A 24783-nucleotide genomic window follows, 5' to 3' on the forward strand; every position below is an offset into this window, starting at 1 on the left:
TGAGGACTCCTCAGCAAAGCTCCCGTCACTACGGTATACGGTGTGACTGGAATCTGTCCATTCACATCCTCAAATGGACTGTACCCTGTCGCATAACTCTTTTGTATGTTGTAGCTGAATTGAGATACATTCAAGGGTTCATGCCAATTCTTCTGATCAGCCGTCACATAATGTCTCAAGTAATCATCCAGCAATGCGTTGATCCTCTCGGTCTGTCCATTTGTCTGCAGATGGTAACTCGAACTCATCAACAAATCTATCCCGACTAACTTGAACAATGTGGTCCAAAATCTACCTGTAAATCGCGGATCTCGGTCCAATACGATGCTTAATGGCATACCCCAATACTTCACTATGTTCTTGAAGAACAACTCTGAAGTCCTCTCATCTCCACAAGGCATCTTTGTTGGAAAAAAGACAACGTACTTGGAAAAATGATCAACCACGACCATGATTCCCATTATACCCCTGTACTTGTGGAACTGAGTGAGAACGAGACACTCATCCATGGTCTCCCAGGAATCGGTAAAGGCTGCAACAGACCTACTTGCCTCTGAGTATCTGATTTGTCTTGCTGAAAAATTATGTAGGTATGTACATACTCCTCTACATCCTCTCGCATCTTCTCCCAAAAGAATCCTCTCTCCAATAATGCCAAAGAACAACGTTGCCTTGGGTGGCTAGTGTTATAGGGAAAAGTGTCTATTTAGAACTGCTCTATCCCACTAAGGTGTGACAGCTGCCTTAGAAACAAACAGAGAAAAACTACTTTTGTATTTCCTTTATGAACTATAGATAGAGAGGAATAGAAAGAACCAACCTGTGTCTTGCACTAATCCTTTGATCCAATCCCTCTCTTCTTTGATAGTCTCCAGCTACCTGCTCCCTTACTTGCCCGGCTTCACAAAGTACCTGTAAGATCACAGAAGAAGAACACTATACAAAGACATGGATCTATATTCATAAACAACTTAGGATCATATTTAAGTTAACCATACAAATGTAACAAGCATCAATGATACAAAAGCATGGAGGAAAAACTCAAATAGTTTTTATTGATAAACAAGAAAAGATCCAGGAGGAGTTACAACCGGTGGTTCCTGACCCAGCATCAACCTCCCAGCAAAGAAGCCCCTCTTCACCTCAAACAAAGCATAGATCACCCAATACTCTGATGTTTGTCTCAAAAAACCAACAGCAATTCCTTACAATATGCAAAATTCCAGCCTCTGGATCTCTGAGATGAGGGATCCATATATATATGTGTGTAAGGAGGATGAGTCAACTTGTGATTTGATTAGTGTCTTCTCTCTGTCAGTTCTTGCTTCCACTTGGAGACTGAAGGCCTCTTACTCATCCTTGGTCGAATTCAGTGAGGCAAGTGTCACAGGAGAAGATTCTGGAAGCTTCCATTGTCTCTCCACCTCGCGGAATGACACTGCCATTTGTCCTTTCTCGCCCATCGCACCCCACAGAAGGGACTTTTGAAATGAAACGCACCCTCATAGTGTATTTAGGTGCAATGAAATGCACCTAGCCAGTGGAGCAGCTGAAATGATCCTGTTTTGACTTATTTTGAGCAGTTTCTGGTGGAGAACTTCTGGGAGAAGCTGTAATCTATTGACCTTGTTCCTTTAGGGGTTAGAACAACACTCTTAGGGACTTAGGAGCCCTTGGTTTATGGACATTTCATGCTTGGAGTTGTAGGGCACAAAAATGTCTATAACAGTTGCCCCCCTAAAGTATGAGGCCGTTAACCTTTTGCTGTCGGGTGAAATACTTTACTATGAGGATCCGAAGTTCTTTCAATGCTGGGAGGAGACCTGTAATAAGATACAATACAATACATTATCTTCATACTGTTTTCATGATCTAGCTGAGGCGGGCATTCCCATGCTCAGCTTTATAAATTGATTTTCATGTACATAGGACAGACAATCGTCTGAGGGTAGACTGATGATTCTGATAGAGCCATCATCCTTTTGGTAGGATGATTATCTGTGCCACAATGTTGTACATTTGATGTCTTTATTTCCTTGAATATATATCGCAGCCCGGATGGATGAAACTAGATCCGGGGTCTTCAATCTCATCCGATCTTTACTCTAAGTACAAGTCGATCCATGTGAGAAATGTTTTGAAGTCGAACATGGAAAGACATCGCTTGATTACCAGTCAATGATGTAAACTGTTAACAAGCGCGAGAGGAATCACCGATAATGATAATGATCCTCAAGGTACTGCAGTACAATCCACGTGGTGTGAATAAAGGACTTGGCGTCGAACACCACGCAAATTCTTTCGGTCGAAGGTCATTGATGTAAACCTGTCGCCGGAAGTGAGAAACTTGCCATTGAGGCATGCAAGCTTCAAAGTACTAAATGGGGTGTTCCTAGATCAACTTCTTGGATAATGAGCTGATGTCGACAAGAAGTGATCCGTCACAGGAGGGCCTTAATGAATCCCACATCAATGACACGGAACGGAGCATATGATTTTGATGGAGGTGAAAACGATCTGATGATATAATGTTCAGGGTGGCGGTCATGAAAGAATGGAGTATAATGTATGGTAGTGGGTGGGACACAGGTGACTTCTCTGGATGACTTCTCTTGAACACATCGGCGACACTGATGTGATGGATCAGTAGCATTAACTCCAAATGTGGATGGTATGGCGTGACCATGGCGATGTGACCGGTGAATGAAACAACCCAACCCGACTCGAACACGGAGTGGAAGTGTCATGTTCAAGAGCGACTTGCTACCAATAAAGATTCTTTGAGTTTTTCTCCCAATTTTCCCCAGTCATTGCTGACCAGTACCTCTTTATTTTTGTCAAGCTTGAGGAGGATAACATATGCTTGTTCTATAATTTTCCCTTCGGGCAAACCCATCGCTATGTTTTAACGAGCCTAGCGATAGTGAAACTCGTTCTCGTTTAAAGACAAGTTTGTCGCTATTAATCTTTTTAACGAGTTTAACGACAAAGATAACTCGGTCCTTTTCAATTTTAGAGAGTCTGAAAAGGAACGTAAAGGTAACTCCAAAATTCCTTTTTCGTCATGTAATCGCTTAAGTCTGAAAAAGTATAAAACAATACAGAAGAGATGAATTTTCGATAGTTTTAACGAGCCGAACAAAACAAGCACTTGATCTTTTTTTGTAATAATCCCTCAGGTCCAAAAAGATTAAAATCTAGATGAGGGATAGCACTTCATGTCCCTTTAACGAGCTGGAAGGCCAAGGACTCGACAATCTTTTCATATTTTACGAGTCAGTTGAAAAGAGCTTAAAGGAGACTCGTCTTTTGAGGAACGAGTGATAAAACGGGTAGCAACTGATTCCAGGTAAGGTTTGGAATTTTCCAATCACAGCAGTGTCACAAGGATGGCTAGTGAAATCACTCTTCGCAGCTGTTCCTCAAAATGGGTAAACAATCAAATGGAGGTGAATGATCAGCCAATGAAAAAGTGGAGGTGACGGTGCAAACACGACCAAGGCTTTAATGGCTGAAGTACTACATTCACGGTGGTTATTTACTGAGGAATAGTTCATTTTTTAACGAGCTTAAACGCGAGTGGAAACATTTGCTCATGTCTTATGTTTATTTTTTAACGAGCTTGAACTATGTGCTAAAACTTCTCGATTAGATGGTCTTGTTTTGATTTTACCATAAATAGCTTTGTACTTTCAAAAATCGTACTGTATTTTCAACTGCTTCATCAAACTAGTTAGAAATGGACAATATTTGCTTGAAAACGAGTTAGAACACTAATATTTTACTTTGAACTACGTAAAAGTAATGAAAAAGTGTTTTTTACCTCTCATTTTACCATTTCATTTGAACTTGGTTTGTTGGAGCTTTGGAGGTGCTTTTCCCCCTCGATTTTCATCAGCTGATTTCGGGAGATTCTGTGGACGATTCTCGACGTCGTCTTGACCAGGTAGGAGCTAAACCTGAGCTCTTTCATTTCATGGTTTCCATTTTGCATTTTGAGCTTGATTCCTAGCTTTTCTGAGTTCCTGGGGTTTGAAGAACTCGTTCTGCCATCAGCGCACCCTCAGTGTATCGAAAACTGCGTTGAATGTTGGCCTGTCTAAAGGCAATCTGACATTCAACGCACCTAGAACACTGCTGCAGGTGCGTTGGGCGCAAAAAGGGAATTTGATGCACAATTTTTGATGGAATTTTTTGCCTGTTTCTCACCAAAATTAGGACCTAACTCCTCTCTTGTTTGTTTTTCAGAGATCTTTGGAGTAAGATGACCATTACATGGCGAGAACGTGAGCATGAAGAAGAGGACATGCTTGCCCTACATGATCCAGTTACAGTAAACGCGCTGCGGAACTGTGGCTTGCTGAAGTTCTTCCGCATTTCTAGCATGAGACAGCAGATCAACTTACTGCAGTATTTGCTCGATGCTTGGGATCCTACCAATCAGGTTTTCCAGATCAGGGGTAAATCTATCCCCTTGACTGTAGTAGACATCTATTTCTTGCTTGGCTTGTCGAGGCGGGGTGCCCCCATCTCTTTGTTAGGTTCGGCTCGAGGAGGCGATTCTGTGAGAGATTATGTCCGCCGGTACTGCAGAGAAGGATCTCAGCCGAGTAGAGACGCCAAGATCATTATCTGTGATGTCACTAACAGGTCCCTCAGGACTATTCTGTTTACTTTTGGTAGGATGGCCGGTGGTGCGGCTCTTCATGTAGCCAACCGATCTTACATGCAGCATGCCTTGGAATGCCTCCAACCAAAGGTGTTCAACTGGTGCAACGCAGTACTTCTCGTGATGAAAGAACAATTGACCAAGATAAAGAGCGGAAGGTTGAAGAACTTTGGGTATGGTTCTATTTTGACCGCCTTTGCCTTGGAGAAGATACCACTGACGCAGCCGCAGTACATTGCACTCGATTTACCTTCTCCTACTAAATCACGTATGCAGAGATGGGTTGACCATATGTCTAGGAATGCTGGCCAGTCTCAGATTTCATTTTCTGATACCTTCTTCAGGTGGTTTTATCGTCAGGAGATGGTTTATTCTGAGTATCCATACGCTGGCATGGACTTCCGGGGTGATCCAGATTTGGTATTGTCGGATGGCGAATAGTGGGGCGCCATTGGTAAAAAGTCTGACCATATTCCTGTTTATCGTTTTTGCTTATAATGTCCTTGTGCTTTACTCTATCAAGACTTTAATCAAATTCATGTGTACATGCAGATGTTGGTCCCGTTCGTCCAGTAATTCACGTGAGAGTACCAGCTGCTGCCCCAGCAGGAGAGGCCGTCGGAAGGGCTATTCTTCGTGACCTCGATGCGGCCGAGACTCTCACAGCATTGCAGGAGCAGGTTGAGGGCCTCACTCTCGGTATTCTAGATGTGAGGACCGACGAGCTACCTTTGCGATTACAACGGCATACTACTGGTGTGCCCAGACGATGGACTCGTCTCTTACGCATGATTGCACAGGCTGTGACTTGCTATCACGAGCATCATTAGACTAGGGTGCCCCCTAGAATTTTGAGTTTTTGGGTCGTTTGACCGATTTTGTCTTGGTTACAGAACATTATGTGTAAACCATAAACAGTTATATATATTTTGATTTTCGGAGTTTTATTTTGGTTGAGCTACATGATCCACATGCAAAACATTGATGATGTGTTTCTTTTTATAAATGTTGCAAATGTCTATCTAACACATAGTTTGCTAATGAGTCAGTTAATGTGTTTAAGTTTCTGGAAATATGTTGATATTGAATAAGATCAAATTGTCTTTCCAAAATCTTAACCCTTAGGAACATGCGATAAATAGCTGGGTTTCGGACGGAATATATACCATTGAGTTGTAGTATTACGAGTTGTGAGTCTAGCCTGACAATTAGTCGGCGTATACCATGAGTGATGGCATCAGAGAGAAGTTATATCATCGCGCTATACTCAGCAATGTTATTTCTTGATCGACCAATACATACACCTCTGAAACTTACTAACTCGCTGCTTGGATCAAAAATGGCCCAAGCTGCGGACGACAGGTTCCGCGAACTACGACTCGCTCCGTCGGCATATCCAACACATGACTCCAATAGGTTTGACATCTGCAATAAATATAAAAAGTGGATTACTTGACCAAAACAAACACTTTAGCGAAAACAAAAACATAACAAAATCATACTGGTTACCATTACGCATAGTAACGCTTGAGGTACAACCCATTACGAGGTTGCGCCAGTGGAATTCCGTCATAATCCATTAACTCGTAGGCTCCTTTTGCTAACACTCGTTTAACAATATAGGGGCCCATCCATAAAGACTTAAATTTACCTGCTCCCAATTTGTCAGATTCTTGGTCTAAAGAAAGACCAAGTCGCCTTCTGAGAAGACACGGGGCTTGACATTTTTGTCGAACTGCGCTTTGACTAAAGAAAGACCAAGTCGCTTTCTTATGGGCTTCGTTAGCCAACGCGGCATAACGACGGGTTTCATCCAATTGGATTAATTCCAAGAAACGAGCCTCTTCTTCTGAAGTTCCAGGGAGGAGATCATTTGCGAGTTTGAGAGACGAGATTTCACATTGGATTGGTAAGACTGCTTCCAGGCCATATACCAGTTGGAAGGGTGTGAACCTGGTTGCATTCCTTACCGATGTTCGGTAAGCCCACAAAGCTGAGTACAGGATTAGATGCCATCTTCTTTTGTGAACTCCGATCATCCTTTGCAGCATGCATTTCAGGACCTTGTTGATTGCTTCAACTTGTCCGTTGGCTTGTGGATAATATGGAGTAGAGCTGTCGTGAGACAACCCTAGTTTGGCAGCCAATTCGACCATCATGTGATTGCGAAAATGCGATCCATGATCTGTGACTATAGCCTGTGGTAGGCCGAATCTGGCGACTACATGATTGAAAAAGAAGAGGGCAGTTGTTTCACCAGTATTATCTAATGTAAGCATCGCCTCGGCCCATTTGGTAAAATAGTCAACTGCGACTATGATATACCCATGCCCCCTAGTCGAGGTGGGGTTATATGTCATGAAATCGATGCCCCATTTGGCGAATGGCCCAACAGCAACTATTGGCTGCAAAGGTGCGGGTGGTCTTCTGGTTTTGCTATCAAAATTTTGACAAGCATGGCAACTTCTGACTGCGGTTATGCAATTTTTGAACATTGTTGGCCAGAAGTATCATGCTCGTAAAAAATTTTGTGCTGTAGCATATCCAGATTGATTCCCCCCACACGTGCCTGAATGACAATCATTCAGGATTTTTTCGGCCTCCTCATGGGTGAGGCACCTTCTCAGAACTGTATCAATACCACGACGGTAAAGTGTATCACCGACGATCATGTAGTCTTTTGCTTGGTATCGAATATGTTTTTGTTCAGAGTGGGAGGTGTTTGGCCTATATTTTTGGGTTTGGAGATAAATGATTATATCCCCATACCACTCATTGCTTGTAGATATCAGAAACAAATTTTCGTCCACGATTGTTTCTTCGGATGTGTCATCGTTGGATGACGATGGGAGATCGCACAATAATTCTGCGAAAACTAGAGCTTTCTTTGATTTGCATTTTACAAATTCCAGATCAAACTCTTGTAGGATTGCTATCCATTTTGAGTATTTGCCCCCCAGCAACTGTCGCGACAATATATAATTCATGGGGTTGCAATCTGACAGAATGGTAATTTTCCGAAAGAGGACATAGTGTCGAAATCTCTGTATTGCTTGAACAGCTCCAAGCGCTAGCTTTTCAACGTAAGAATATTTTCTTTCTGTATCATTTAAGTTTTTACTTAAATAATATATAGGATGCTCAATTCCATCGACTTCTTGAACTAAAACCATTGCGATGGTTGTATCTGCTGCAGCCAGATACAGGTTAAAGTCTTTTTGATAATCAGGAGCGTACATTAATGATGCTTTCATTAGGGATTCTTTTAAAGCATCAAAGGAAGCTTGCGCAACCTGATCCCAAACAAAGGGTACTTCCTTTTTCAAAAGACGTGTGTAACCTTTAGCAAGTTCGGCGTAATTTGGAATGAACCTCCTCAGAAAGTTTGCTTTCCCTTGGAGTTTCTGAATCTGAAGAAAATTCGAAGGTGGAGGCAAATTTATGATTGCCTGGACCTTACATGGGTCGAGACGAATCCCGTCTTTGGAGACTACAAAGCCAAGTAAACGACCAGAACTGACGCAAAATACACATTTGTGCGGATTGAGTCGTATCTTGTAGTGTCCGCAACGTAGAAATATCGCTCTTAAATGTTGCAGATGATGAGTCCGCTTTCGCGAATGAGCCGAAAGGTTGTCGAGGTACGGTTGAACGATGTTTTTGATGTCATGGAAGGCATAATTCATTGCCCTCTGAAACGTTGCCCCTGCGTTCTTTAAACCAAAGGGTAATTTTCGATATGCGAATGTGCCCCACGGACAAATAAATGCAGTCTTTGACTGGTCTTGTGGGCGGATATTTATTTGATTATACCCGGAGAATCCATCCATGAACGAAAAGATTTCGCATCTGGCGCATTCATCAATTATTTGGTCAATGAAGGGTGTAGGGTAGTTGTATTTTGGACAAGCTTGATTTACATCCCTATAATCGATGCACACTCTAATTGTCCCTTGTTTTTTCATAACAGGGACAATATTCGATACCCAATCAGTTAGAGGAACCGGGTAGATGAAACCAGCATGGAGAAGTTTTTCAACTTCTACCTTAATGGCAGCGGCTTTCTTGGGGTGCACCTGTCTTAGCCGTTGTCGTACTGGTTTGACATCTGGATACATCTTAATTTCGTGTTCAACGATACTCGAGTCAATGCCTGGCATTTCACTGTATGACCAAGCAAAGACATCTCTGAATTCGCGAAAAAGAGTGTTATATGTTTCCAGTTCTGAAGGAGAACAACATTTGCCAACATAAATATTCTCTACAACATCTGTTTTGGCCGAGATATTTATGGCTATAGTCTCTTCAATGTTGGACAAGTTTCGCTCGGAATCCACCGTATTTATAGTATTTGACAGAAAATCAAAGACTGAAGGATGATAAAGGTCATTTTGAGTATCTTCTCCACAATCCCGAAGAAGAGAACGATGGTGGGAATCATTTCATGGTGCTCCTTCAATTACCATAGATTGGACAATTCCTTCGTCGGTGACATGCACTCGCGACCAAGGATCTGAAGGAGTACCATATTCTCTAGACCTATCTATCCAAACACTTGATGAGCGTTGATTTGGGTTTGCCTCCCATGCTAGGAACATTGATTGCTATAATATTTCCGTTGGGCTTGGGGGAAAAACCACTGCATGATCCATGTCGATATCGTTTTCTGAGATCTTTTTAGAAGATATCATGTTGCAGGTTCCTATCGACGCTACTTCCACTAGATTGATTGGAGGTGGAAGAGCGAAAGTTCCCATTAGTATAGGATCTTTTAGTAGGCCTACTCCGATATTCTGAAGCGAATGGGGGCTTCCATGGATCATGGGAATGCTTCCAGTAATTTGAGAACCATTGGGGAGGAAGTTTTGTTGATCGACGATTGTAATCCCTCCCTGAAAGGGAAATGCAATCTTTCTAAAATAGGTCGACACAACAGCTGCCATGGCATATATCCATGGTCTTCCTAGTAGGATGTTGTAATCAAGATTCCCATCGATGACTTCAACATCTATTTCTACCGTTTTCCCTCCTAGTTCAACTTTCAAGTTACTTAGGATACCATATGGGGTATATGTCCTTCCGTCGAATGCTTTTAATGTCGTCGAAGATTGCAACAAGGTTGGAGATCCTAAAGTTTTCCAGCAACTCATCGACATAATGCATGTAGATGCCCCCTCATCAATAATTGTTCGATGAACAGTTTTGTTGAGGGCTTTCACTTGAACAAGGAAAGCTAGTTGAGCCGGTAATTGAGGATCGTATCCTTTATGATCGAAGGATACAAGATTGGAATCCTTTGGGTCAATCCCACCAATGGCCGATAATAAAGCCTGCCTTTGGGATGGGCAATTTTGTAGTACTTCAAGAGTCGACATAGCGGATGGCGATTGGGCCAAATCTTCCACTATGTTATAATGTTGTGCCGCTCTAGCGCGGGGATTAAATGTCGACTTATGTACTACTCCCTTTGGCGGTTTTATCGTCAATTCAGGAATGGTGGGTGGCACAACTTCTGTTGAAGTCGTTGTCGAACTACTTGGTTGATCTTTATCCTTGTTGTTCGACAACTGTGGATTCCCATAATCCTTGTTCCTTGTCGATATCAAAGCATCATTTTGTTTTTTTGAAACTGACAACATTAGCACTTGAGACGGGGAAGCATTTCCACTCTCAACCAGATTTGTTCCTAGATTTGGAAACGGATCAGTTAACACTGCGGAGGTTTTCGAATTCTTGAAGAATTTCTTAAGCTCAGCCCTGTGTGGACAATCTGCAGTACAATGATCCTCATCGCATATAAAGCATGGATTTTTTGGTTTCCTATTTCCAGGAGGGTTTGAAGAAGATTTTTCAGGTGATGATTCCTCCTGTTTCTTCTTCTTCCCTTTGCCTTTTTTCTTGCTCCCTGGTTGTTTGGTTTCTTTGCCTTTGTCTGTCGATACGACATTTACTTCCGAAGCAAGAAGTTCGTCTTTTGCATTTTGACCTGAAATCTTACGGGCCTTTTTGGATGTAGCCTTTGTCGATTTCGTGTCTGTCATGCCAATCACGCCATCATCGGCATGAGAGTCATTGTTTGATTTAGGAGGAGGAGGAATTGAGAATTCCGGTCTAGGGGCGTCAGGTATTTTGTCGTAGAGCGTTCCGGACTGAGTGTAAATCAAGTCCAGATATTGCGCACGAGCGATAACTTGCTCTTCTGTTACGACTCCCCCCTTTGCCACATCTTCCGTGATGGAAGGCAGTAATGACTTGATAAACCATTCAGCTAAGAGCTGATCGGGGACGTACGTTTTTACCATCCTACGACGACGTTGCCACTCATATATATGATCAGATATGTGAGTGGCCGTTGTCTGTTTGAAGTTGGTAAGAAGTTCTGTTCTCGTTTTGTACCTTATTGGTAACTAAAAATGGGTTAAAAAGGTGGTGGCTAAGGTACTGAAGTTGTCGAACGAAGCTCTAGGCAATTCAATGTACCATTTTGCCGCCGGACCCGTTAACGTCCTCTGAAAGAGGTGAAGCCTTATCGAATCATCATTTAAGATGTTTGATGAACACCATAGATGAAAGGTCATCACGTGATTCGATGGATCTTCACCCGGATTTCCATTAAATTTAGGAATATCTGATGGAAGTTTATGCGGAATCGCTGGCCACCAAGGGGCATAAGCAATTGGATCATTTGTTAATCGATTTAAATCAGGTAACTCTAAAGTTGCCACAAAAGGTAACTGTTGGTTCAGGTTAGGTGAAGCATACCCAGGGTAAGATGGAATTGCCTGAGCAGTTGGTGTTTGCATACCGGGATAATGCATATGTTGCTGGTATGTTTGGTAAGGTTGGTGGACATGACCATTGTAAAATGGTTGATTTTGACCGTTTTGAATGTACAGCTGTCCACTGTTAGCAAAGATTTGCTACTCAGAACCTTGGTATACTTGTTGGAATTGCGGTTGTTGGTATTGCACCAGCCATGGTTGTGAAGCCATGTGCTGTTGCCCGATACTAACAGTTTGACCAAGATGAGGGGTAATTGTACCCATCTGAACCTGTGTCGCTCCACCAGTTGGCGATTATGGTTGAGTCGCAGGGTCAAGGGGCTGTTGCATTACAACCTGAGGTTGGCATACAACAGGCAGCGCTTGAACTTGCGACACCGTCACAATAGCCGGCGTAGTTGGGATATTCGACATAGGTACGCATTGTTGCATTGAGTACACAACTCTTGGTTTTTGAGGTAGTATAGGTACCCAACCACTTGAGGTAATTCCAGTATAACCTGAATGTTGTTGTGAACTCCCGTATGGATATCCTCCCGGAGGGGATAAAGAAAGGGTATACTGGCCCCCATACGGTGGTAATCCAGAACTCAAGGGAATTGTTTGCCCTTTGGGACCGGACTGCTCAAATTGACCTCCAAATGGATCAATTTGTTGAGACTCAACGTAAGAGTTTTCGGATATTATTCCAGACGAACAAACAGGAACGGACCATACTGTCGAAATAGCCCTTGAGTGGGCTCCTTCTAGCGGCTGAGAGCTAGTTGGGACAGATGGTATACTGGCGAACATTGACGGAGTGATAGCAGGGAGTTCTGCCGTCGCTGTGTCAGACGACATAGTCCTAGATGTTGATGGTTGTTCAGACATTTGTATTATATCCAAAAGATTACCTAGCGATTCTACAGGAGCTTCCGCTGGTGGTAGAATAGCTTCTGATGAAGAAGGATATAGAGTGATCTCGACTCCAAAGTGCGTTGGAGTACTTGTTGGAGGATCTTCTACAATTTCTTCTATTGCAATCAGACCAGGTGGAAGGGGAAGACCATCAAGTCCATAAAATATTTCTAGTGCCGAAGAAGGTGTGAAATCGGCAGCGACAGATGTTTGAAGAGTAAGACTCTCCGAGCCGGTTGTAGATGGAACTGGTTCAGTAACACAAGTGTTTATTCTCAAACTAGGATCAATATCACTGTCCTTCTGTGGCTGTTGAACTTCTTCTGTAGAGGCAGGGATTCCAGAAATGTTTGGAGTAACCGGAGTCTCTGATGTCGTTGGAACACTTGTTCTAACTTTGATAGGAGATTTGGAACCGGTTAAACGAGTTCGCTTTGTCCATACTGGTTTCGATTCTGGAGACAAAGATGGTTGAATCATAAGCCTCCGCGAACGACGGGGTTTCAATTGACTTTCTTCCACGATTGCGGATTAATCGATCAACTAAAATAAAGGGAAGGTATGTTTCTGAATTAAATGAATTTTAGACGCTTTGACACAACTTGTTTTTTCAGTTTTTAAGAGTCGAGAAAAAACAAAAGATGACTCTAGTCTCCTTCTATTTTTAATGAGCCTGAAGTGACAAGTGCTCAGATGGACCTTTTCCGTTAAGGAGTCTGAAAAGGAACGAAAGGGACTACTCTGGAGATCTAGGTAGAGGGAGTACCAAACCAATCGCAAAACTGCAGAATACTTTGTACGGTACGGCAGTCAATCTTCCCAAATGCTGTGTTCAGTGCATTGCGATCGATAGGGCAGCAGATACGGTTTCCTATGGATAAAGGATTTAAGCCTATAGGGGTCTCCCAAAATATACTGGACGGTACGTGGGAGCACAAGTCCGTACTGGCACTTATCGTCTCAAAGTGGAGGAATCACCCAACCATCAGTGAGGACAACAGTTACCAGGCTTTATGACGCCGGAATACGTCTCTAGCCTAGACCTCTAAATGTTGTGCGTTAAGTTCCAAAGCGTTGTTGGATTCATTGAATTTATTTTAAGTTGATCTTGCTTATGAAGTTTGCCTTTTGGGTTCACCACGAGATGTAGATGTAATTCCTAAAATGCAATCTAAAGATGATAAACAAACGTTTATCTCTTTTGTGCAATGAAAATCCTAGCTACTAGAGGAAAAGAAAGACACGATCTTTTCAGAAAGAGCAAAGAGCACACTGTAAATGCACTTTCCTAAATCAGGCCAAACAAACTGTCTATATGCAAATGCACATGCATGTATTTGTTTTCGACTTTCTTAGTATTGATGCTAAAAAGAAAGTTGATGTACAAATCTGAATTTCTTTTCAAGCGACAAACACAAACAAGCTTCTTTCCGAAATAAAAAATAGAGATGATTACGACACCTTACGATTTTGAAATGAACACTTGTTCTTGACACTAGAAAATCACAAATTCAGACCAAAGGCAATAGTAATAATATACTTGACCATCTACAACAATCAAACTTTCTCCTATGATCGAAATCGACACTTGCGACAGATTCAAGTCAAAGGACGACAGTATGACTATTCTACTTTTGCAATGGAAAACTGTAAACGACTCAACAAACACACAAAAAACATCTACAGTTCTTTTGTACAAAGAAGGCGGAATAACAACAAGGAAAAGGGGTTTCAAACAGACATATACTGATCACAGGCAGTAAAATTCAGAGATAGAACTGGAAAGAATGAAGCACAAGAACCACAGCTGCACAGGGCTAGTCTGATCAGCGCACCTGTAACACAGAGAATCTGAAATGCAGCGCAGGTTGCCCTTTCAGGAAGTGCGCTGAAATTCAGGATCTCTTAACAGTACCTGCTCTGGGCAAAAAACAAGAATCTATCCGGGTTCCGGGTCACAGTTTGCAGTTCAGTCTTTGGTTTTTGGCCAAGTAAAAGCAATCAGTAATTCAACAATCAGGGGTGGATCTAAGGAGGATCTAAGAGCTATCACAAGGGCAATCAGATAGTTTGTGAATCAGCTGTTTAAATCATAAACAGATCCAGTGAATGGATTGAAGCAGCAGATGTCTACTTTGCATTTGTTATGGAAAATTCAGTTCGAATGCTACTTATAAGTTTATGAAACAAACAACAAAGAATGATACACAAAAAAACTAATTAGCTCCCCAGTGGAGTCGCCATTTTGTTACAGGGAAAAGTGTCTATTTAGAACTGCTCTATCCCACTAAGGTGTGACAGCTGCCTTAGAAACAAACAGATAAAAACTACTTTTGTATTTCCTTTATGAACTATAGATAGAGAGGAATAGAAAGAACCAACCTGTGTCTTGCGCTAATCCTTTGATCCAATCTCTCTCTTCTTTGACAGTCTCCAGCTACCTGCTCCCTTACTTGCCTGGCTTCACAAAGTACCTGTAAGATCACAGAAGAAGAACACTATACAAAGACATGGATCTATATTCATAAACAACTTAGGATCAGATTTAAGTTAACCATATAAATGTAACAAGCATCAATGATACAAAAGCATGGAGGAAAAACTCAAATAGTTTTTATTGATAAACAAGAAAAGATCCAGGAGGAGTTACAACCGGTGGTTCCTGACCCAACATCAACCTCCCAGCAAAGAAGCCCCTCTTCACCTCAAACAAAGCATAGATCACCCAATACTCTGATGTTTGTCTCAAAAAACCAACAACAATTCCTTACAATATGCAAAATTCCAGCCTCTGGAAATCTGAGATGAAGGATCCATATATATATATATATATGTGTGTGTGTGTGTGTGTGTGTGTGTGTGTAAGGAGGATGAGTCAACTTGTGATTTGATTAGTGTCTTCTCTCTGTCAGTTCTTGCTTCCACTTGGAGACTGAAGGCCTCTTACTCATCCTTGGTCGAATTCAGTGAGGCAAGTGTCACAGGAGAAGATTCTGGAAGCTTCCATTGTCTCTCCACCTCGCGGAATGAAACTGCCATTTGTCATTTCTTGCCCATCGCACCCCACAGAAGGGACTTTTGAAATGCAACGCACCCTCACAGTGTATTTAGGTGCAATGCAATGCACCTAGCCAGTGGAGCAGCTGAAATGATCCTGTTTTGACTTATTCTGAGCAGTTTCTGGTGGAGAACTTCTGGGAGAAGCTGTAATCTGTTGACCTTGTTCCTTTAGGGGTTAGAAAAACACTTTTAGGGACTTAGGAGCCCTTGGTTTATGGACATTTCATGCTTGGAGTTGTAGGGCACAAAAATGTCTATAATAGCCAGCCCACAGAGAATTGTGGCATTCCTTCAAAGGGTGCCTCCTGAGCCCTGATGACTTTGGAACATAGAGTCGGTTTCCAAAGAACAAGAATCCATCTCGAAGAAAGAACCTTCGTGTCTTCCCCTCCTTTATCTGCTTCACTATATTCTGCGCCTGAGTACATATGTATTCGACTCCTACTTCGTTATACCCAGTTTTCTCCCTCCAATGCTATTAGTTGTCCTTTCCTACTAAGGGCATCTGCTACCGCATTGAGTCTTCTCGGCCTGTACTCAATAGTCATGTCGAATTCTGCCAAGAAGTCCTGCCAACGAGCTTGCTTCGCTGACAGCCTTTGTTGTGATGCAAAATAACTTACTGCAACGTTGTCTATCTTGACAACAAAAGGCTTCCCAATCAAGTAATGCCTCCATACCTGTAAACAGTGAATGATCGCAGTCATGTCCTTCTCATGGAACAAATACCTCCGTTCTCTATCCTACAATTTCCGACTCTCGCACACCACCGGATGCCCATCCTGCATAGGAACCCCTCCTATGGCAAAATCTGAAGCATCTGTGTGTACCTCAAACAGCCGCTTGAAGTCTGGTAACTTCAGTATCAGTGTTGTAACCATCCTCTTCTTCAAATCATCAAATTCCATCTGACATTTGTCTGTCCAACTCCATCTCTTGTCTTTCTTCAGTAGGTCTGTCAGTGATGATGTCACCTTGGAGTACCCCTCTACAAACTTCTGTTGGTAGTTGGTCATGCCCAAAAACACCCTCATATCATGGACATTCTTCGGTTCAACCTAGTCCTCGATCGCCTTCACCCTGTTCGGCTCCATCCATATGTACCCTTGACCCACTATGTGTCCAAGGAATGGAATCTCGGTCTGAGCGAACATACACTTAGACTTCTTCAAGTACAACTGACTCTTCTTCAGCGCCTCGAACACCAATGCCAAGTGCTTCTTATGATCCTCCATGTTATCACTATACACCACTATATCGTCCAAGTACACTACTACGAACAAATCCAAGTATGGACGTAGAACATCATTCATCAAAGTGCAAAACGTAGTAGGAGCATTGCACAACCCGAATGGCACAATAAGGAATTCAAAGCTACCATACCTTGTTACTATCACGGTCTTCTTTTCATCTCCTTCAACTATTCGCACCTGATAATACCCATGCCTCAAGTCCAGCTTGGAAAACATTCAGGCCTTCGCAAGCTTATAGAAGTAATCTGTAGCTAATGGCAAAGAATCCATGTTCATTATCGTCTGCTTGTTTAGAGCACAATAATCACAGCACATCCGTAGCTCATTCGTATCTTTCTTTCGCTAGAATAATACTGGATCTTCATAGGGGGGCCTTGAAGGTCTGATGAAACCCGCATCAGTTAACTCCTTTAACTATCATTTCAACTCCTCCCACTTAGGTCCTGACAACCAATAAGGTGCTTTAGCCGGAGGTTGCTTTCCTGGCTCAAGCTCAACGCTATGGTCCATTGCACGCCTTGGTGGAAGCTTCTTTGGTAGCTCATCGGGCATCAAATATGCATACTTAGCCAGCACCTCAGAAATCTCAGCTAGAACAGGCATCCCCACTCCATCATCGCCTTCGACTCCTTTGATTACAGCCGCATATGTCTCCATGTCTGACTCCTGCATAACCTTCTCCAAACTTAGTGCAGAAACATGTTGCACCTTGACTTCCTTCCTTTGCTTATGAGTAGGCAAAGTCCAAGTCTATGACCCTCCAATCAACATCACCTGATCACAGAAGGGGACAATAATTGCCTTATTGCCCTTCAAGACATCTTGCCCCAATATTAAATCAAAATTGTTCATCTCCATCACCTTGAAGTCCAACTGACCTTGCCAGTCTTTAATATGTACAAGCACTTTGTGTGCCAAATCTGTCACTTTAGCTCTAGAGTTCACCACCTTGACTTCCACATTCGATGGGAAGATCATCAGTCCAAATTCTCTTGCTAATCGTGTCGTCATGAAGTTATGAGTGGCCCCCGTGTCTACTAGAGCTTGAATGGTCTTGCCATGAACCATCAAGTCTACGAAACCCAGTGTGTGAATCCATGATTTCTCCATAACTTTTGTCTGCATATTTTCCTGGTCTTTGCAATTCGCTCTAATACCACTTGTCACACCCCCAATTATTTTTTCATAAATTGGCTTTCGTGCAACATCGGCTAAGTACTTAACCTTTTCATTAGTTAACTTACTTTCCGAACTATGCCTAACACTCATCATTTTTAACCAATAATATTAATGTGCGGAAACGATTAATATAACATTCAACAACAGAGAAACACTTAACCATATGCAAGATAATAATCTTTTATTATTATTAAAACTCTTTTCACAGGAAGACTGGTCTGCTAGGGTTTTGCAGCTGCCGCACCATGGACACCCACAGGATAGATCCCTCGTCAATGCAAACCGAACAGGCGGAGGGTGAAATTGCGACAGTCGCCCCACGCGTCTCCAGCATAGTGGATCGTCTGCCGAGTCAAAAATTGGAAGCAGCTTATGTGCCGCAGGTGGTTTCACTCGGTCCTCTGCATTTCGGAAAACCCCAACTTGGCAGATATGAAACATTCAAAGACGAGCTCCCTCACATACTCGTTGACAGAGCTGGTCGCCCTCCCTTCAAGAACCTGGTTGCAGACATGATAGTGCAGGGTAGTAAGATTCGGCAATGGTATGAGCACCTCCATATTTGGAATGACATGTGTGACGAGGAACTGGGTTGGATCTTGGCTCGCGACGGCTTATTCCTTTTGCGATTCTTAAGCTGCCCAGACTTTTCTCCCGGGACAGAGACCCTAGAAGCGCTCCAAGCGTTGGCCTCACTCGCTTTACTCCAAAAAGGCAGCGAGGCAGGGGTTTGTCTGATGCAAATGATCATTCGGCCTCTCTACAGATCTGCAGCCCTATCCTTTGCAGCGGATCTGGGCTGGAGCGATAGCTTCCATCGGCAGAAGCTTTTTCCTCCCCCTCCGCCTCCAGTTCGTCAGGAGATAGGAGACCCAAAATATTCTGGCACTGTGTCGCTCCAGAAAGCTTTTGAAAATTTCTCTGCCCCCTTTCAGGTTCAAATCACACAGATCTCAGGCAAGACCATTCTGCAATGGGTATACCCTTCAGATCTGGTGCAGAATCTCAAGGTAAATCTGGAACGCCGATTCGGGATCCCCTCTGCCCTACAGAGACTTATATTTCAAGGTAAACAACTCGATGATCCTCTTCCCCTCTCTTCTTACAGCATAAAAAATAATAGCTCTTTAGTGTTTTCCCTTCGTTTGAGAGGTGGCGCTGCAGGTCAATCTTCTTCTGCTCCTCCCTTCTCCTACAAAGCTGCAGTACACTCTGAGATTCCCATTTCCCCTGAGACTCCCAAACCCAAGCCTTTTCTGGTTGATAAGTTAGAGGAGGTTCCCTCTGTTGAGATCTCCCACCCTGGCCTTGCAGATGACATTCAAAAATTTGCTGAAAGGGCCATCATTTGCAGATTCAATGGGCTTTGGCCACGCTCTAAGGACCTCTATGACTGGATCCATGACAACTGGACTCACCATTGCAAGGTTTGCTTCTGCTCAAAAGGATATTTTATAGTTCTGTTCGACAATCCTAAGCACTATGAACAGGCCTTAGAAGAAGGTCCTTGGTTTATGGGTACAACAGGACTCTTCTTAACTCCATGGTTCCTAGATTTTGACCCAACATCTGCAGTCATCACCAAAGCGCCTGTCTGGATCAGACTTCCAAACTTTCCAGCTCACCTGTGGCATTTAGCAGTCTATAGGAGCATAGGCAACACCTTGGGCCGCTTTTTAATGGGAGATTCCTGGCGGGAACATCAAGGTCTCTACACATATGCCAGAATATGTGTGGAGCTAGATCTAAGCAAGGGACTGCCAGATCAAATCAATCTCAAGATCAATGACTTTGTTTGGACCCAGAACCTGGATTACGAAAACACTGCCTTCTGTTGCCGCCACTGTCACCTAACAGGGCACCTGCAGAATTCTTGCCCATCGCTGACTGCAAAATCGAAAAAGGGCAACTTTGCAAAGACCAAACCCAAGCGTTGGATCCCTTGTTCTCCGTCGCCAGTAGTGAGCTCTGATTCCTCAAGCTCGGAAGATGAGGAGAGCGATGCAGAACCGGAACAGGCGCCTCAGACGATGGATCCGTCCACTGATACTCCTGCGCACACCACTGTCACAACAATCTCCCAGAAACGCGTCCATGAGACCTCCTCTTCTAAATCAGATAAGGAGATCCCCCTGTTGGAGAATTCCAGTCTTCAAGTTGTTTTAGCTCATACTCCCGAGGATGGCTGGATAAAAGTCAATAAAAAGAAAGGGAAAAAACATCGTGTTGAGAATTCTGCCCCTGTGGGGTAACAGTCAGTTTTTTGCTCTCAAGTTATTTTTTGTCACTCCGTGAATGGTTCACTGCTTCTCCGGGACCGAGGTTGATAGTTTCATCATTTCCGGTCGGCCGGTTTCTTGTCTCTCTTGATTGTACTATATTTTACTCAATAGAAATAGTTTAATTTTACTGAGCAAAAAAAAATGATCTTTTATTAAATCTTTCAATTTACAAGTTCACCGGGAGACAAGCTCGACCGACTTTACATAATTTCCTGAACGACTGTTTCATTTTCCCAACTCGGGTGCACCGCCGTGTGTTGCCGGCTCACCCAGCTCTGGCACCTCCGCATGTTGGTCGCATCGGTTCAACAATCCACACTTATCGTTTCGCACTGTCGAGCTCTCCTACCTGCGGTTGCCTTACACAATTCACCCATGAGTCTTATCGTTCCGCAGGCGCAGACGCCCGTGTTGCCCTACCCGAGCGCACCTCACCGCCTTCATTTGAACTGCCCGTCGTGCGGGCACATCCATCCCGCGACCTGCACCTTAACCACAAACTGACTGGATGTGTTTTTTCGCACTTCTTACCATCCATCAACTCGTCGCTCGGTTTATGTATATGGTTGTGCCAATGCGTGCGGTGCTTGGCCGATCCACCAACCAAACACATAACTTGTTGGCTCGTTTGTGTGGGGGCGCTCGACTGACCCACCAACCTTACGTTTTCGCCCACTTAACTCGTCGGCCCACCCGCTAAAATGACTCATCCATCGTTTAAGTCGGCTCGTGGGCGCGCCTTCGCTCACCCACTATAAATCATGCATGGTAGCTTGTCATCCACACTTCGTCCACTCGCTTGCCAACCGTAGCTTGCCCTCGCACCTGTGTCTCGCCCGTCACCAGCTCGTTGTTCTGCCCAGTTCCGCCATTCAAGCTCGCCTGGTGGGCGCATCCGTGCTGCTCCACCGTTGCAATAACCGCAGGGTGTTACACTTGGCATGGTTGAGGGTGAGTCGAGAAAACCCTGAGCTTGATTAAGTCAGGCTTGTGGTGAGCCTTGGTGGCTAAATTGAGTGTCTTGGTGGTAGAGTTGAGCTTTGGTTTGGTTGCCGATGTGTTCAGCCTTGGTGGTTGTGTTCAGCCTTAGTGGATGAGAGCCCTTGTTGGCATGGTTGAGGGTATTTCGATAAACCCCAGAACATGGTTATGGGTAATCTGATAAAACCCATGATGACGATGGAGGGGGATTTGCATGTACACGTACATGTATGCAGTTATAATGGTTGATAGAACCATGTATGTGAAGGGCATCTTAGTAGACTGCAATTGCAGCGGTTGGCACCCATGCATTTCGGTGGATGGTTGCTCCTTTATATGGACGTCGACATATTCTTTTGTTTTGCTTGACCACAATTAGACTTGCAGATTGACATCGAGACAAGTAGTCATTAAAGGGGGCTGTTGGAAAATGTAATTTGCACTAGTCTCAGTTGTGATGCTTGCTATGTAAAGGAGTTTGTTTCTATTAATTAAGAGTTGTTTCCTAGATTGATGTGTGGTTGAGATCTTCTCTCAACCAAGTGATTATGTGTCCAAGATAATTTCTCTATCTTAAGACAACGTTTTATATATTTATTTGTAACATTATTTAATTAAAGACCATATAGATGTCGTTATAAAAATTTAACAATCCTGTGGCCGACAACAAAATGAACCCCACACACTTATGGAGAACCATGTAAAATGAGTATATATTTCATATATATATATATATATATTTATATATTTATATCTTTTTTTGGGATATCGTTCAGATTCATGGTGTTTACGTTCACAAAAATATTAGTTTGTCTAGAGTTACTAGAAAATATCACTTTTCTTTATTAATGTATCTTAATCTGGAAAATTTCAATAAAAACTAACTCATAAAAACGGGATCAATTAAATTAACCCAATTTTTTAACCCAATTTTTTAATACCAAAATTTTAAAACTTAATGATTATATCTCATAATTACCATGCGGCCTAAATCAGGGTATAAAATATAAAAACTGGATCAATTAAACCGAACCCAAATTTTTAATACCAATTAAAAGTACAAAGTACAATTTTATAACTTAATGATTGTAACTCACAGTTACCCATGTTGCCTAAATCGGGGCATAAAATATCAAAATTCAACGATTCGATTTGAATATGGTATAATTCGGTGAAAATCGATCTCGTTCGTTGAAAACCCATGGTTTTTAAGGTTGCCCACGGGTTTGTTAGATGCCATAGGTTTGCTATTTTCGTGGACATTGGATGCTAATGGAAGTCTCTGTCTAAACATAGACAGATAGCAACGTGTATACAAAAGGAAAGTAAATGAAAGGTAACTTTGAATTGAATGACGGGTAACTGTTAAATATTGAAGAAAAATTTATTTCTAAATTTCACTCTTGACTTAGAAGGGCGGGAAAGTGTAGAAAGCTAAAAAGAGAGAATCAGAGAGCCTAAAGCCTGGAAAGTGGAGAATAAAATAAAGAGAATGAGATAGAATAATTTTACAAGATGTGACTGATTAAGTTTTGAAGAGAGGATTTTTTCATTAAGAAAAGAGAGAAGTAATTTTTTTTAAAAATTGTATCTCTAATATTATTACATTTAAAATGAATCAGAAACCGGAATATATAGATAAAAAAATATGGTGGTTAAAAGTAAGGAAACCATACAAATTATTAGTTTTTTCGAGATTAAATTTTTTTTATTGAAAATTTTATGTGGTATTCTAATCAATTTTCAAATTTGTAGAAATTTATGAAAATTTAGTGGGAAGTTTTGTAAATTCAGGGTACAATTGTCAAACTTCAAGATTTTGGGTGCCCAATGATTTTCTATGAGGTTGAATCTATTTTCACCATCAAAAACACAATTCAAACACTCATGATTTTCTATGAGGTTGAATCCATTTTCACTATAAAAAAACACGATTCAAACACTCATGATTTTCTATAAAGTTGAATCCATTTTCACCATAAAAATATGATTCAAACACTCCTACTACTGAATTTTTTGAAATCTTTTACGCAATTTAAACTATTTTTTAACTTAATCCTTTAAAATAATTTGCGACCTCAATAAAAGAAGTCCATCTTTATTATGTCCCATCGAATTAGAATCCAAATTCAAATTTAAACTCGTTAACTACGTTTATAACCTAAGGATACCCAATTCCTAGGTTAAACGAAGGCACTCAGACTTTGCAACTATGATGGTAACGGAAACATATAAAATCTCCTTTCTATAAAACTGAAAAAAAAATACAATTATTTTTCTAATTAATGGTACATAGTCAATTTATTCTCATCCTTTTCTTATATAATACCATTAATTTTCTTAGTTAATTGTGCATAGTCAATTTATCCTCATAAGAGGGAGACTTTATATGGAAATTGGTGTCAAAGACATTGTAGCCATCATAGCAGCTCCAAAATTGAAGAAAATAGACCAGTTGCATATCAATTGTGTTAGCTTGACAACTTGTAGGTGAAACACTATGTATTAAGTAATGACTGGCTTTCAAATTGAAGAAAATAGATGAGTTGCACAGCAATTGTGTTAGTTTGACCATTTGTAAGTGAAAGATTATGTATTAAGTAAATGATTAGTTTACTATATTTGCATCTTATTTATTAAGTGAGAATAAAATAAATACTATAAAGAAGATCTTGTTCATTTTATTTTTATTAAGTAAAAATAAAAGGATATACTCCAACAAAAAAACAAAATTAATAACTCAATCATTGACTTACTCTATAACGCTGCATATTTATCAACACAAAAATAATCATAATGCTTCATATTTATCAACACACAGATAAATCAACCAATCATTTTATTTTTCCTGACATCCATGCATTCAACCTACTAATCTCATTATTCCATGCCTTCAACCAGAATGAATGTGATGATATCATCACGATCATGATGGTTGATCGCACGGATGTCTGGAACAATAAAACGACTTGCTTATTCGTCCCTGTGCTTACTCCCATGTGTCAACTGGCTGATTAATGTGCCATGGGTGCAAGCAGGGCCTGTCGCATGGAGAAAATGTTATTTGGGAGTGGAAAACGGTAAAGGAAAACTCCATGGTGGAGCTTCATGGTGCTGTGTGTACAATACTAAGTAATATTTCTCTTGAATCCTTGCTAATTGCTTGCATCTGCATTCCAATACTTTCAGCGAAAGAAGATCGCGAGACCGACTTTAATGGTTTGTAAAGAGACAAATTTTTACTCATATCATATGTTTCTAGATTTTGTATGGTTAGTGGTTTATAAAACTTTCATTCATATCCGATGCTTCTATATCTTGGATTGCTAGTGGTTTGTAAAGAGACAAACTCTCATTCATATTAGATGTCTCTAAATCTTGGATTGTTAATGTGTTTCCTTAAATTCAAAAAAAACTAATTCTTATCCAATCAAAAATAATTTTAAATCATACCCAATGAAAATCTATATATAAGTTCAATTGTTGTTTAATCTTTAACATTATTTGGATATGTCAAAAACAACTATTATACTTAGTGAATAATAAATGAAAATTTCTTAATTATTATGATAATGTTGTGACTTCACCCTTTTAAATCATAGCATGAATCTCATGCATGTTATTAGTACCTGCCTTGTCACAAACTATAGCATTAGCTTCGCGGTCAGTTTGCATTGACA

This window comes from Pinus tabuliformis, chromosome 1_1 (assembly GCF_031772625.1).
Source record: "Pinus tabuliformis cultivar Carrire ecotype Pingquan chromosome 1_1, CPIR1, whole genome shotgun sequence".
NCBI lineage: Eukaryota > Viridiplantae > Streptophyta > Pinopsida > Pinales > Pinaceae > Pinus > Pinus tabuliformis.